Source organism: Pinus tabuliformis, chromosome 4_1 (assembly GCF_031772625.1).
Source record: "Pinus tabuliformis cultivar Carrire ecotype Pingquan chromosome 4_1, CPIR1, whole genome shotgun sequence".
NCBI lineage: Eukaryota > Viridiplantae > Streptophyta > Pinopsida > Pinales > Pinaceae > Pinus > Pinus tabuliformis.
This window is the reverse complement of record NC_142303.1, coordinates 795,889,477-795,901,396: the sequence shown is the minus strand read 5'-3', so window position 1 is coordinate 795,901,396 and position 11,920 is coordinate 795,889,477.

Below are 11,920 nucleotides of genomic sequence, written 5' to 3'. Positions count from 1 at the left end.
AAGAAATTTCACACTAACAACAATTTTGGTAATGCGAGAATTGGTACTTGACTAATCTTTCATTTCAACTCATCAAAAATCTTTTGCTGATTCTTTCCCCACTAGAAACTCTTACCTCATATTTTTATGGTGTGGAGTGGTGCAACTACCTTTGAAAAGGATTCCATTAACTTGTATAAGTAATGTGTTTTCCAACAATTCTCCTAATTTTAGTGACATTAGTAGGAACTTACCATTTTATGATGGCATCCATTTTTGTGGATCTATCTTGAATTCCACTCCAACATTGACATACCCTAAATACATCAATGAATACTGTGTAAAATTACAATTTTTTAGGTTAACCAACAGCTGGTGTTTTTTCAAAGTGTCTAGCACCTACATGATATGTTAGATGTGATCCTTCCAAGTAGAGCTATAAACCAATATATCATCCAAATATATTAGCAAATGAATATAAATATGGGCATAATACTTCATTTATTGGTCACCTATATGTAGTTTGTGCACTACAAAAAACAGATGCAATGACCAACTATTCATGCAAACCTTGCCTTGTCTTGAAGGTGGTCTTCTAGGTGTATTCATATTTGACTTGTACCTAGTGGTATCGTGATTCGAGATCTAACTCAGTGAAGTAGTTATCATGTTCCAAATTGTCTAAGAAATTATTGATGTTGGGCAGCAAGTACCAATTCTTTAATGTAATCTTGTTCAAATATTTTTAGTTGACACACATCTAGAAAATCCCATACTTATTTGATACAATGATACTAGGTAATCCACATGGTGAGGTGGTTTTTTGAATCACTCCCTACCCTAGTATATGTTGCAATTACTTCTTCACTTCATTTACTTTTATAATAACTTGTCTATATATACCAAAATTTGGTAGTGACAAATCATGAAACAAGTGTATCTCATGTCCCACTTCCTTCTTTGGTGGTATCCTTTTAGGATTTAATGGAACACTCATTTGTATTCTTCTATCAATTCAAATTGTTGTTTTTTTCTTTTTTGTACACCCTTCCAAGGATGTGTTTTTCCTTATTGATTCATCACTTGGCTAATTCTCCCTTAAGAAAAGAAACACATATTTCTTACCAGAACTAATAAACTTTTTGTCTTCGTTGGAACTTACTAATGAGAGATTTGATTTACCTTTGTGTGCATCAATGATTTAGGAATCCCAATTCTTGATTAGGTAGTATTGGCTTGTTCTTTATGTAAAGATCACATCTCTCATATACATGAAGGGGCCTCCAAATAGTATACCACGCATGTCAATGGGTTCTATGTCTACTCTACTTCGTCAATAAAATATGCATTTAGAACAAATTTGATATGACACTATTTTATGACCTTGATTTTTGCATCCTTGTTCACCCACCCTAATGGGTATGGCCTTGGATGACCATGAACCTCCAATACAAGCTCTATGCCTAGGTTGGTTGCAAAGAGATTTTCCTATGAAACATAATTTAATAGAACATCCAACTTGGTCTTTTTTACCATTGATATAGAATTTTTTTTCCATCCCCTTCTCTTGCTTGTGATGAAGGCTACTGATATTGACCTGCTTCTACACATAATTGAAGCAAATATTCTCATCCACATTTGAATTTCTCTCTTCTTGGTTTCTTGAATCTATGGATAGATTGTTCATCATCTTAGCATCCTTTTTATGGCTTTTAGGGTTCAATTCTAGATGCATCTTCCAACACTTTTCTTAAGTGTGACTATCAATGTTACAATGGTTGCAGTGGTTACATGGATCCTTGCACTAAGGAGTAGTGGTTACGACTTTTTTTCCTTTCCATTTTCACTTTGAATTTCCCTACTTAAGAGTTTTTTGTTGTTATTTCTATTTTCAACCACTTGGTTGTCCATTTTTATGGCCTATATTTTCCATATATTATGTTTGCACACTCACCTCATCAACTATTGTAGGCTTTAAGAAAATTAATTTCTTTTAGAAATTACTATGTATACCCACCAAATCCTTGAGAAGTGCATCTAGTTTCTTGGGAGAGACAACCAACATGGTATCCATTTTCCCAAATTTAGTGGTGTACTCTAGAACACTCTTCCCATAACTTCACCTAAAGTAATGCCAATGGATGCATTGGTCCTCTATATACCAAATAGGGTAGAGTTAGGACTTAATGAGGTTCTTATTTCCTTCATGGTACGAAGATGAGATTTCATCTCAATTTTGAAAGATTAGAAAAAATTGGGCATTATAATAGGTGGACAACAAGCTCATGCAACCTCCTAAGATCTTGCCTAGATTTTGAGGACATGATTAATTGAAATCAGTTTTCCTAAAAGGAGTCTCCCTTTGGTATATGTGGCTATGTATCATTGGATAAATGATAGTTACTACAATAATTTCTTTGATGAGTGACCTATGGAACAATATCGTTGGTTAATTATTTCTTTAGTGGTACATGTGAATGTATCATTGGAGGTGTTTCTTTATGAAGTAGTACATGCAACTAAAATGGTGTGACAACATAGAAGCGTGATCCAAAACTACAAGGTCTGGGTCATGAGGAGGTCATGGTGCATGACATACATGTAAACGCACATGCAATGTGAGTGACCACCAATACAATATATGCCCATGAACTCTCATTCCATTGATTCTTGTGTAAACACTAGTGTATGATTAAACCAATCCATTGTTTGTGTTCTAGCAGAGTTTTGCAGAGCTAAAATGTCAAATAAGTTTTCAAGGAAAACTTTAGCAAGGGATCGCTTTCACCAAATAATATGTTATCAAATAAACTTGGTTTAAAAGAGAAGTTACGTATATTATTATACTATAGAAATTGTCATTCAAAATAGTTCAAGGTAGAACATGATCTCATTATTTTGAATTCCACGAAGTTCAATGAGTGTGGTAGTCAATGGAAATACCTTAAAGTGCGGTTATAAATCATCAAATATGACGACGGGGGAGAAAAGTGAGAGATTTTTTTGGCAGGTTCCATATTCAGAAAGTTTCTTTGGACAATTCTCCTTTGGCAGGTCATCCCATAAAAATTACTCTTTTGGAAGATTGCTTTTGGCAATTCTCTTTTGTAGTTGTTGTTTGGAAGCTTTCTACATTCAATAGTTGCTCAACTAGTTCTTATTTGGCAGTTACGTTCAAAATTAGGAAATTATTCTTTGGTATTTATTTTTTCAACGATTGCTAAAATCATCTTTTGAAGTACTTCGTTATTAATAGACTTATTTTTCAATTTTTCTTCAAATATTTCACAAGTATATCTTGTTACAATATATCAATGTCATGAATATGGAAAGTTGATATTATTTGGGCATTGTGCATAAAAAAAATGCAAATCACATATTAGAAGTTGTTTCCTATTGATCATTGTCTATTGAAATTATCATGGGTAATTCTATGTGGTCCTTGCTGGAATGATGAGCTCCTTGAATTTCGTAAGTTTCTATGGTGAAAGGAATTGTTTAGGCGATGATGTCTAGAATCTCAAAAGGTGATGGATCCTATCAACAAATAAAGAAAAACACCCATGAAATAAATATTTTAGCGACAAATGTGCATCTATTCCCACCTCAATATTACAATCCCCTCGTTGATGAAATGTATGCTTTTACTAAGACTATAAACTGTGAAAATTCACATAGTTTCAAAAACTAGATGTCGAGGAAAACAAGATTTAGAATACATTCTTTGGGGACTGGTCAAAAAATTAGGGATGTTTATATTGGTTTTGAAGACATGCCTACATCATTCTCTAAAGTAAATATGGTAATAAATGTTGTGGGTCCTCTCGGTCAGAGACTTTACAAAGCCAAATTTCGAATATACAACCCATATCAAGTAAATATTCAAAATGCATACATATGGTATGGATAAAGGTGGTTGTATAGGAGTTTGAAGGAACTTTCCTTATGGGCTCAATTCTATTGTGTAACACCATGGGAATTCCAGAATTGGGAATTAAACTATTTATCACAAAGTAAGGGTTACAAAGGAGTTCATAGAGGAGCCTTCATTGTACACAATGAGTAATATGGGTTATTTACAAATTGCAACATTCATGTACCAAGATGAGAAAATTAACTCTAAAAATAATGTATACCCTAGAATAGGTGAAAACATTCTTCCTAAAAGTAATTGTGAAACAATTTGGTTCATATTTTCCGATTATGATGTGAAGAGACCAACATGACATTAATAGGTACACCATAAAAGTTTTCAAACAACATGACACTCGAAATGGAGTCAAATTTATCTCCATAGTAACTAACAAAGGTGAGTATCACCTTCAAGATCATGATAGCATCCTACACAAGATTCAAAGAATATCTTTAATTCTCTAAATCACTTAATAAAAAATTAGAACAGAAGAAAAATACCAGAAGCAAGGGAAGTTTTTTTCTCTGAATTACATTGTGTATGGTAGGTATTCAAAGGATTTTATGGATACTCCCAACCTTGCTATGCATACATATTATTCTCAAGAGGTTGACGAGTTGGCATAACACAAGGCACTATATAAAGCTTTGTGTGTCCTTAAGGGGTGGAGCCAACATGTGCCCCTTTATAATAAAAGGTCATGTCTGTCATTAGGTTTAACAAAATTAAGAGATAAACAAGAAGACCTTATTTTATGGCCTCCATTATTCATTGTTCATAGTACATGTATTGGAAAGAAGAAAGATGGACAAGGGAGGGAAATTTGTTTTGGTGAAGCCCGCCAGAAATAAAAAAAATGGTGTCATCTCAAATCAATTAAAAAAAAACTACTAGAGGAAACCACTACGATGGAGGGATTTTTCTCTTGACTATCGACAATCAAAACATGTTATACAAATTCAATCAGAATCTCACGAAATCACAGAACCCGAGTTGTAGTGGAATTCAATCTGCAAAAGAGTTTTGTGTGAAACAACACTTTAGAAAGGAAGTGCCATAGAAACATAATTGTTGTATTGTCTATAAGAAATCTAGAGGAACACCTCTCTGAGATAGAAATAAGATACTCGTGGAATTAAAAAATATACTTCGCCTCTGGCCATTAATTTTTTTCATAGCCATCACCACTGAAAGCACTTCCAATTAGATCCATAATAAAATGCTGCTAGATTTTGTGTTATCTAACCATTGTTGTAGACAATTTCAGAGGAGGAATCAACACAAACATTTCAAGGAGAGTTAAGTACCTATAAACATCTCAAAATAATAGTGTTTGTTTCGCTGCATAAATAGTTATTATGTGGTACATTTTAAAAAATATCGTACATTGTGGTTCTCCTACATCACTTACCAATTTTGGAGTTGTTTAATCTCCAACAGATAAAAATAGACCAAGTGTTATGCTTCTTTCAGGTATTGGAATGATCAAAGGCTTAGACAACACATGCACGGGTGACAACCAAAATCAATGAAATATAGAGGCCCCAACTCTGTTAGAGTTTAAAAAGGGGGTGGGGGGGTGGTTCATTGAATGGTTTCTAAAGAAATACTTATGCACTAGACCTATGGCTTAGATTAAATGCAGGACCCCCCTGCCATTTTCAAAACTAAGAAGGGGGGGCTTGCCTTCGGTCCCACTTGTCATTATTTGAATTTTTCAAAGGTTTTTTTGTATGTATGATATAATATATAAAGGTATAGACTTCACTTTATTAAAGATGGCTTTTAATATTATATATATTATTATATATATAATATCAAATTTATTTAATATCGTAATTTTTATTATAAATCTTTATGTTAAGAAAATATAGTTTTATAACTAATTTAGATAGTTATCTTAGAGGAAGTAATAAAATATAAAAATAATACAGAAAAGGGGTTTGGGGTTTAGGGGATTTGATAGCCATGTAATGATTAAGTCTCTCATAAACCAATCAATAAAATATTAGTTTGATTCTAGGTTTTGAGCAAGTAGAAACATGTATTGTATCTTGTTTTCTCTTGTGTATTTATTATTTCATTCTATGTATTTTCTTTTGATGAAGGAAGTATATGTAGCAACATGATTGCTCGAATCAAGATTGTAGATTTGTCTATGCAACAATATGTTTCATATGACACTTGTAAGTTGAGTAAGAGCACCTAAATGGGTGCTCCATCTCTTTTAGAATTTCATTTGTATGTTCTACCTCTTTCATCAATTTCACTCTGAGGTTTAGAACTTGAATTCCATTTGGTACAAGCTTCAATCTTATCTCTTCTAAATATCCTCTATCCATCTCATGAATTTAAAATCCTGCAACCCTCAATGACCTAGCCATTCTGATTGTAAATGATGGTTTTTTGAACTAGAATTAATCATTGCATTTTATATAAATCTAGCCCCAATGAATATTTAAAATTATAATGGAGTTTGATAGATGTCTTGAGCACTAACATCCTACATCCAAGCGTTGTCGCTAGGGAAAAACATCAAAATGACATCGTTTCCAAACACATAAATATTTCCATGGGTAAAGATCTATTTCTTGACAGAGAACAAGATTTAGAAATCAATATTGGATGTTAATCATTCATCTTGCTACTTAACTTGAAAATGTTTCACTAGATAGAAAATCTTGTTGATAGGAAAATGAAGAGATGATGTGGAAAGACCAGGTATTAGATTCTGAGTTTTTTCAAAGAATTTATATTCTTGTTCATCAACTCTTTCCTTTACTATCCCCTGCATATCAAAAGCATTATTTTCCACTTCATATATTCAAATGATTACAAACCCCAAAACGTATATTCTTCATTGAAAAAAGAAGGCTTTCCCTCTTCCTGCATTGTTGATCTTGGATATATTCCTTCCCATGAACCCAATGAGAAAGATGATATAATTTGTATCACAATATCTACTAAACATACCCAATCAAGTCAGCTTGTAGATAATGCAGTTGATTTACCATCTATAGTCAACCCTCAACCCACTGAAGTTTAGTCCAAAATTTTGGATTTTTTTAAACCCATGAACTTTACATCTTTGTTTATTCATGATTATGCTCCAAAATATTTCAAATATCTACTTGAATTCAATGGGGAAAGAAACATTACAACATAACAACATATTTTGGGTTTTGAATGTTTCATGGAAAAACTTGACATTATTCATGAAGATGTGGTTATGAGGTATTTTTTTCATTCTTTTAATGGAGAAGCTAAATAGCAGTTTCAACATTTGGAGGCAAATTCAATTAATTCATGGGAAAAATTTCATGATATTTTCTTGCAGTATTGGAGTAAACAAAAGTCTCATGAACAATATTGTTCTGAGTATGCCAAAGGGTATTTGACATTTTGAAGATGTTTCCATGATATATTACTTAACAACCCATCATCTTGATTTGGATTTTTATCTCAAGGAGAGGGGACCCACAACCATGGAGTAGATGTTTATTGATGCCGAAGAAATTGAAAACAATCCGTGGGCTTGTAGAAAGCTACCAGATTAGATTTGGCATGCAAATTTGAATGCAGAGGAGTAGCATAAATAATATGAACAAGTTATATCAAATCAGGGTGTTTTTGTTTTTCAACATGAATGCATTATTTCCAAATTTTTCTTTCTCTCTCGATCAATAAAAAAATTTTACTATAAAAATGTAGAAGATATTTATCAACAAGATGCTATTGCTATCGATTTTTTTGTAGATTTTTTAAAGATGAATGATGGTACACACTCACATTGTATAGGGAATTTTGTTGACAATGGTGAAAATATTTTAATTTATGACAAAAAATTATCACATCGTTAATTTGCTGAAGAGGAGCATGTTGGGAATTATCCCTTTTTTTTTACAAAGTAATTTTTCCTCAAAATATATGTGTCATAATTTACACAGCGAATTATGTCGACATATCTTTGAGGCCCAAAATTTTATATCAAATTGTGTTAGCGGATCAACTTTTCTTGAATCCAATCATTTTGAACCAAAGGCAAAGGATTTTGAAGAAGATATCTTCCGTTGGTTGGAAGGATCATTAATTAAATTTTTTATGATACATATCATCCAGTTTACAAAGGATTTTTTGGCGAAGATCACATGAGACATCATTTGTCGACGCGTTTCGAACCAACCAGTGTGGTTCATCGTCAGGACAAGATGAAGAAACAGATCCAGCTTAGTAGGTTAAATAGACAGAGCAAAGCCTCCAACGGCTAAAAAGACAACAGCTACTTTTGACTAGGTCCTGGGATCAAAAACCCTATTTACTAAAAATGTTAACCTAGGGGGACTAGTCCTTTAAATAAAAATAATAATATGATAAAAATATTAATAAATAATTAAAATATTAAAAATAATTAAACAGTTATGTTCGATTAGTACCTAAAAATAATTCCTAATAATAGTTAGTTAAAGATAAATAATTAAAAATTATATCTAAGGGAAAAAATTATTCTAGAGAGGGACGAGTCCCTTAAATAAAAATAAAAATAATATTATGATAATAGTTAGATACAAATATTAATAAATAATTAAAATTTTTAACTAAAATATTAAAATAATTAAGCAATTATGTTTAATTAGTAACTAAAAATAATTCAGATGATAGTTAGTTAGAGATAAATAATTAAAAATTATATTTAAGGGAACATATATATATATATATATATATATATATAGATATATATATAAAATTTCATGGAGGGACCAATCCCTTAGAATAAATAAAATAATTATGTGAAAAAAAAAATTAATTTTAAATGATAATAGTTAGTAATGATACATGATAATAGTTAGTTAAACATAATTAAAATTCTATTTAATTATTAAATATAATAAAAATTATATAAAATTATACTAAAATTATATTAAAATTAAAATATAATTAAAATTATATTTAAAATTAAATCATATTTATATTAAAATTTTATTTTAATAATTAAAGTTATATTATCCTAGGGGGACCAACCCCTTAAATTAAAATGATTTAATGATAATATTTAATTAAAAATAATTTTTTTTATAAGTTAAATTAGTAATTAAAAATACCTCATGATATAAATAAATAATTAAAAACAAGAAGGAATTAAAAACAGGACCATTCTTATATAAAATATAGAGATGAAAAAAAATAAAATAAATAATAAAATAATTCAGAATAATAATAGATAATAAATACGTAAGTTAAGTTAAAAAAAAAAGGACTAGGTTGAGAGTGCTGGGACCCAACACCGACTGATTTTCCAGCCATCATCTCTATTGAGATTACTCGGCCTCTTTTCAATCTCAAGCGCCTCCCTAAATTTCCGATGATGGAAGTGCGAAACCTTAGCAATAACACTAGCTTCCTCAATACAAACATGATGATTAGTTTTCTTGGCGTGCTCAGCTAAAGCGGAAGACTTAGTACACCTATGCTTGAGATCTGCTGCATGCTCACTAATCCTCTAATTAATGGAGCGACCAGTTTCCCCAATGTAGGGGGTCCCACAGGAACAGGGGATCAAGTACACACCTTTCATATCTTTAGGGTCGATAGGATCCTTCGCTGATCTGAGGGACATGCGAATGGTGTTCAGGGGCCTAAAGGTCACAGGGACATCATGCGACCTGAGAATCCTACCAATCTTATCAGTAGTCCCCTGAACATACGGAAGAAGGACGCCAGGAACTCGCTCCTTTGGTTCACGATGAGACAACGAATTCTTCGAAGCTTTAAGGAAAGCCCTCTGACCCAGGAATCTACTATAACCATTCTCAACAAAGACATCAAGGAGATGGGATTTCTCCTTCTCAAAACTCTCCTTATCCGAGATCCTTAGGGCCCGCGTAGCTAGGGTATTGAGAACACCCATCTTTTGAGCCGTGAAATGATGGGAACTGGCATGAAGATACTGCTTAGTATGCGTTTTCTTCCGAAAAACTTGGTGGCCGAGGGAACCATCACTATTCTTAGAAATAAGAATATCGAGGAACGGAAGGCAACCATCGACCTCCTGCTCCAAGGTGAACTTAATGGCAGAGGATTGATTATTGAGATGATTGAAGAAGAGATATAATTCCTCTTGGCCGTGAGGCCAGATAACATTGGTGTCATCCACATATCTTCTCCAAAGCTTTGGCAGGAGCCTGGAAGAGTTTAGAGCCTTGGACTCAAAATCTTCCATGAAAAGATTAGCAACAACAGGGGAAAGGGGTGAGCCCATGGCAACCCCGCAGGTTTGCTCGAAGAACTCTCCCTGTCTTTCTAGCCATTGGAGGCTTTGCTCTGTCTATTCAACCTGCTAAGCTGGATCTGTTTCTTCATCTTGTCCTGACGATGAACCACACTGTTTGGATCGAAACGCGTCGACAAATGATGTCTCATGTGATCTTCGCCGAAAAATCCTTTGTAAACTTGATATGGATCACAGAAGCCTAAACTCTAATATCATCCAGTTGTGAAATAAAATTCTTAAGATGCTCAGGTGATCTGAAATTGGATTAGGTGATTTCTTCCTCTTTTCCAAAATCAAATAAAACAAAAAATTAGGACTCTGTTGACGCTTTGCAAGGTTAAAATGGGTTTTTTCAATGTCTCCTCAAATCATGAATTAGTATTCATATGTAACTTAACATAATGAAAATAAAAACACATAATCCATCCAGGCATAATAAAGAGCAAAACAAAAGGTTTGTTGACAGAGTTCACCCCTTCTGAGCTACATCTCCGGGCCTATAAACATGACTAGACTACTCATATATTCAGTGTCAAATGAAGTACATAAATTTTTGTTGCAAGTAAATAGGTGGCTATTACCCCTACAAGGTAATGTTATCCTATAAATAATTCTCAAAAATAGCAGCAACTCAAAACATCTCCTACAAAGATGACAGACTTCAACTGAAATGAGCTAAAAAGAGCTTGTGAACACTTCAATTCCACATTGAAGCACATAAATAAAACTTCACGTTAAGAGAAGTTAAACCTGAACTGAACCCTGCAAGTTATAGCTACTACAGTATATTTTTGAAGATGAGAATACACTTGCAAGGCCTTCTCCATGGCCATATACCTTCAAGAACTACTTCCAAACCCTGACTGATCCATACACCTTTAGTCTCAAAACTGCAAAAAGACTTTGTAGATGTGCTAAAATCATAAATTAGAGGTTACCAATGGATTCAAAACATCCAAAAACCAATAAGTGGACTCTTTTTGGGCTCCATTTTGTCAAAAACTCAAAAATATATGAGCTCCTAAGCTCTCCCATGAACTTGACTATTAACCATGCTACAAATTCGACCTTCTATCTATCGGTTCTACAAATCTGCCCTGAAATTCGCTAGTGAAGTGAAAAATGCATTACTCACTAGTGCATTCTATTGGATATTTAATTTACCCTTGGACCCTTTAATCTGAAAATCAAGGCCACATGCGTCACATAGGGCGAAGGGTTGGGCCTTAATGCCTACCCCTGCCGGTTAAGCCCCTTAACACGGGGAAGAGGTCACATGTTGTGCCAAGTGTCCAAGGGCTAGGCCAATGATCCACCCTACCCATCAGAACCCCAATTCCGCTGGCAGGTGGCCTTGTGGAAGTATATGACCCCGGGGCTGCCCACCTGTCGTAAGCTCCTCAACCTAGTGCCCAAACTCTTTGCCCCAAGGGTCATGTGAAAGGCCATATGTCCTAGGTTGGGGCCTAATTTTTACGCCCTCCTCTTAGCCCTTTGCTATGGTTCCATGGTAGTAATGTGACTATGGGATGGTCCCATTCCTTAGTGCCTTCAACTGTTCTGCTACAGAGAATATGTGTCGTGGTCTGGTGGTAAGGTGACTAGGGTACCATAACTGTGGGTCGAGGCTAATACCGAGCCCTTCGCCCCCCTGCCTGTGGTCTCATGGGCATGGTGTGACCGAGGGCTAGGGCTTAAGCCCGCTCCCATATCCCAATACCAATTTGATTATATGTTAATTAAAAACGTGCCAATACTTA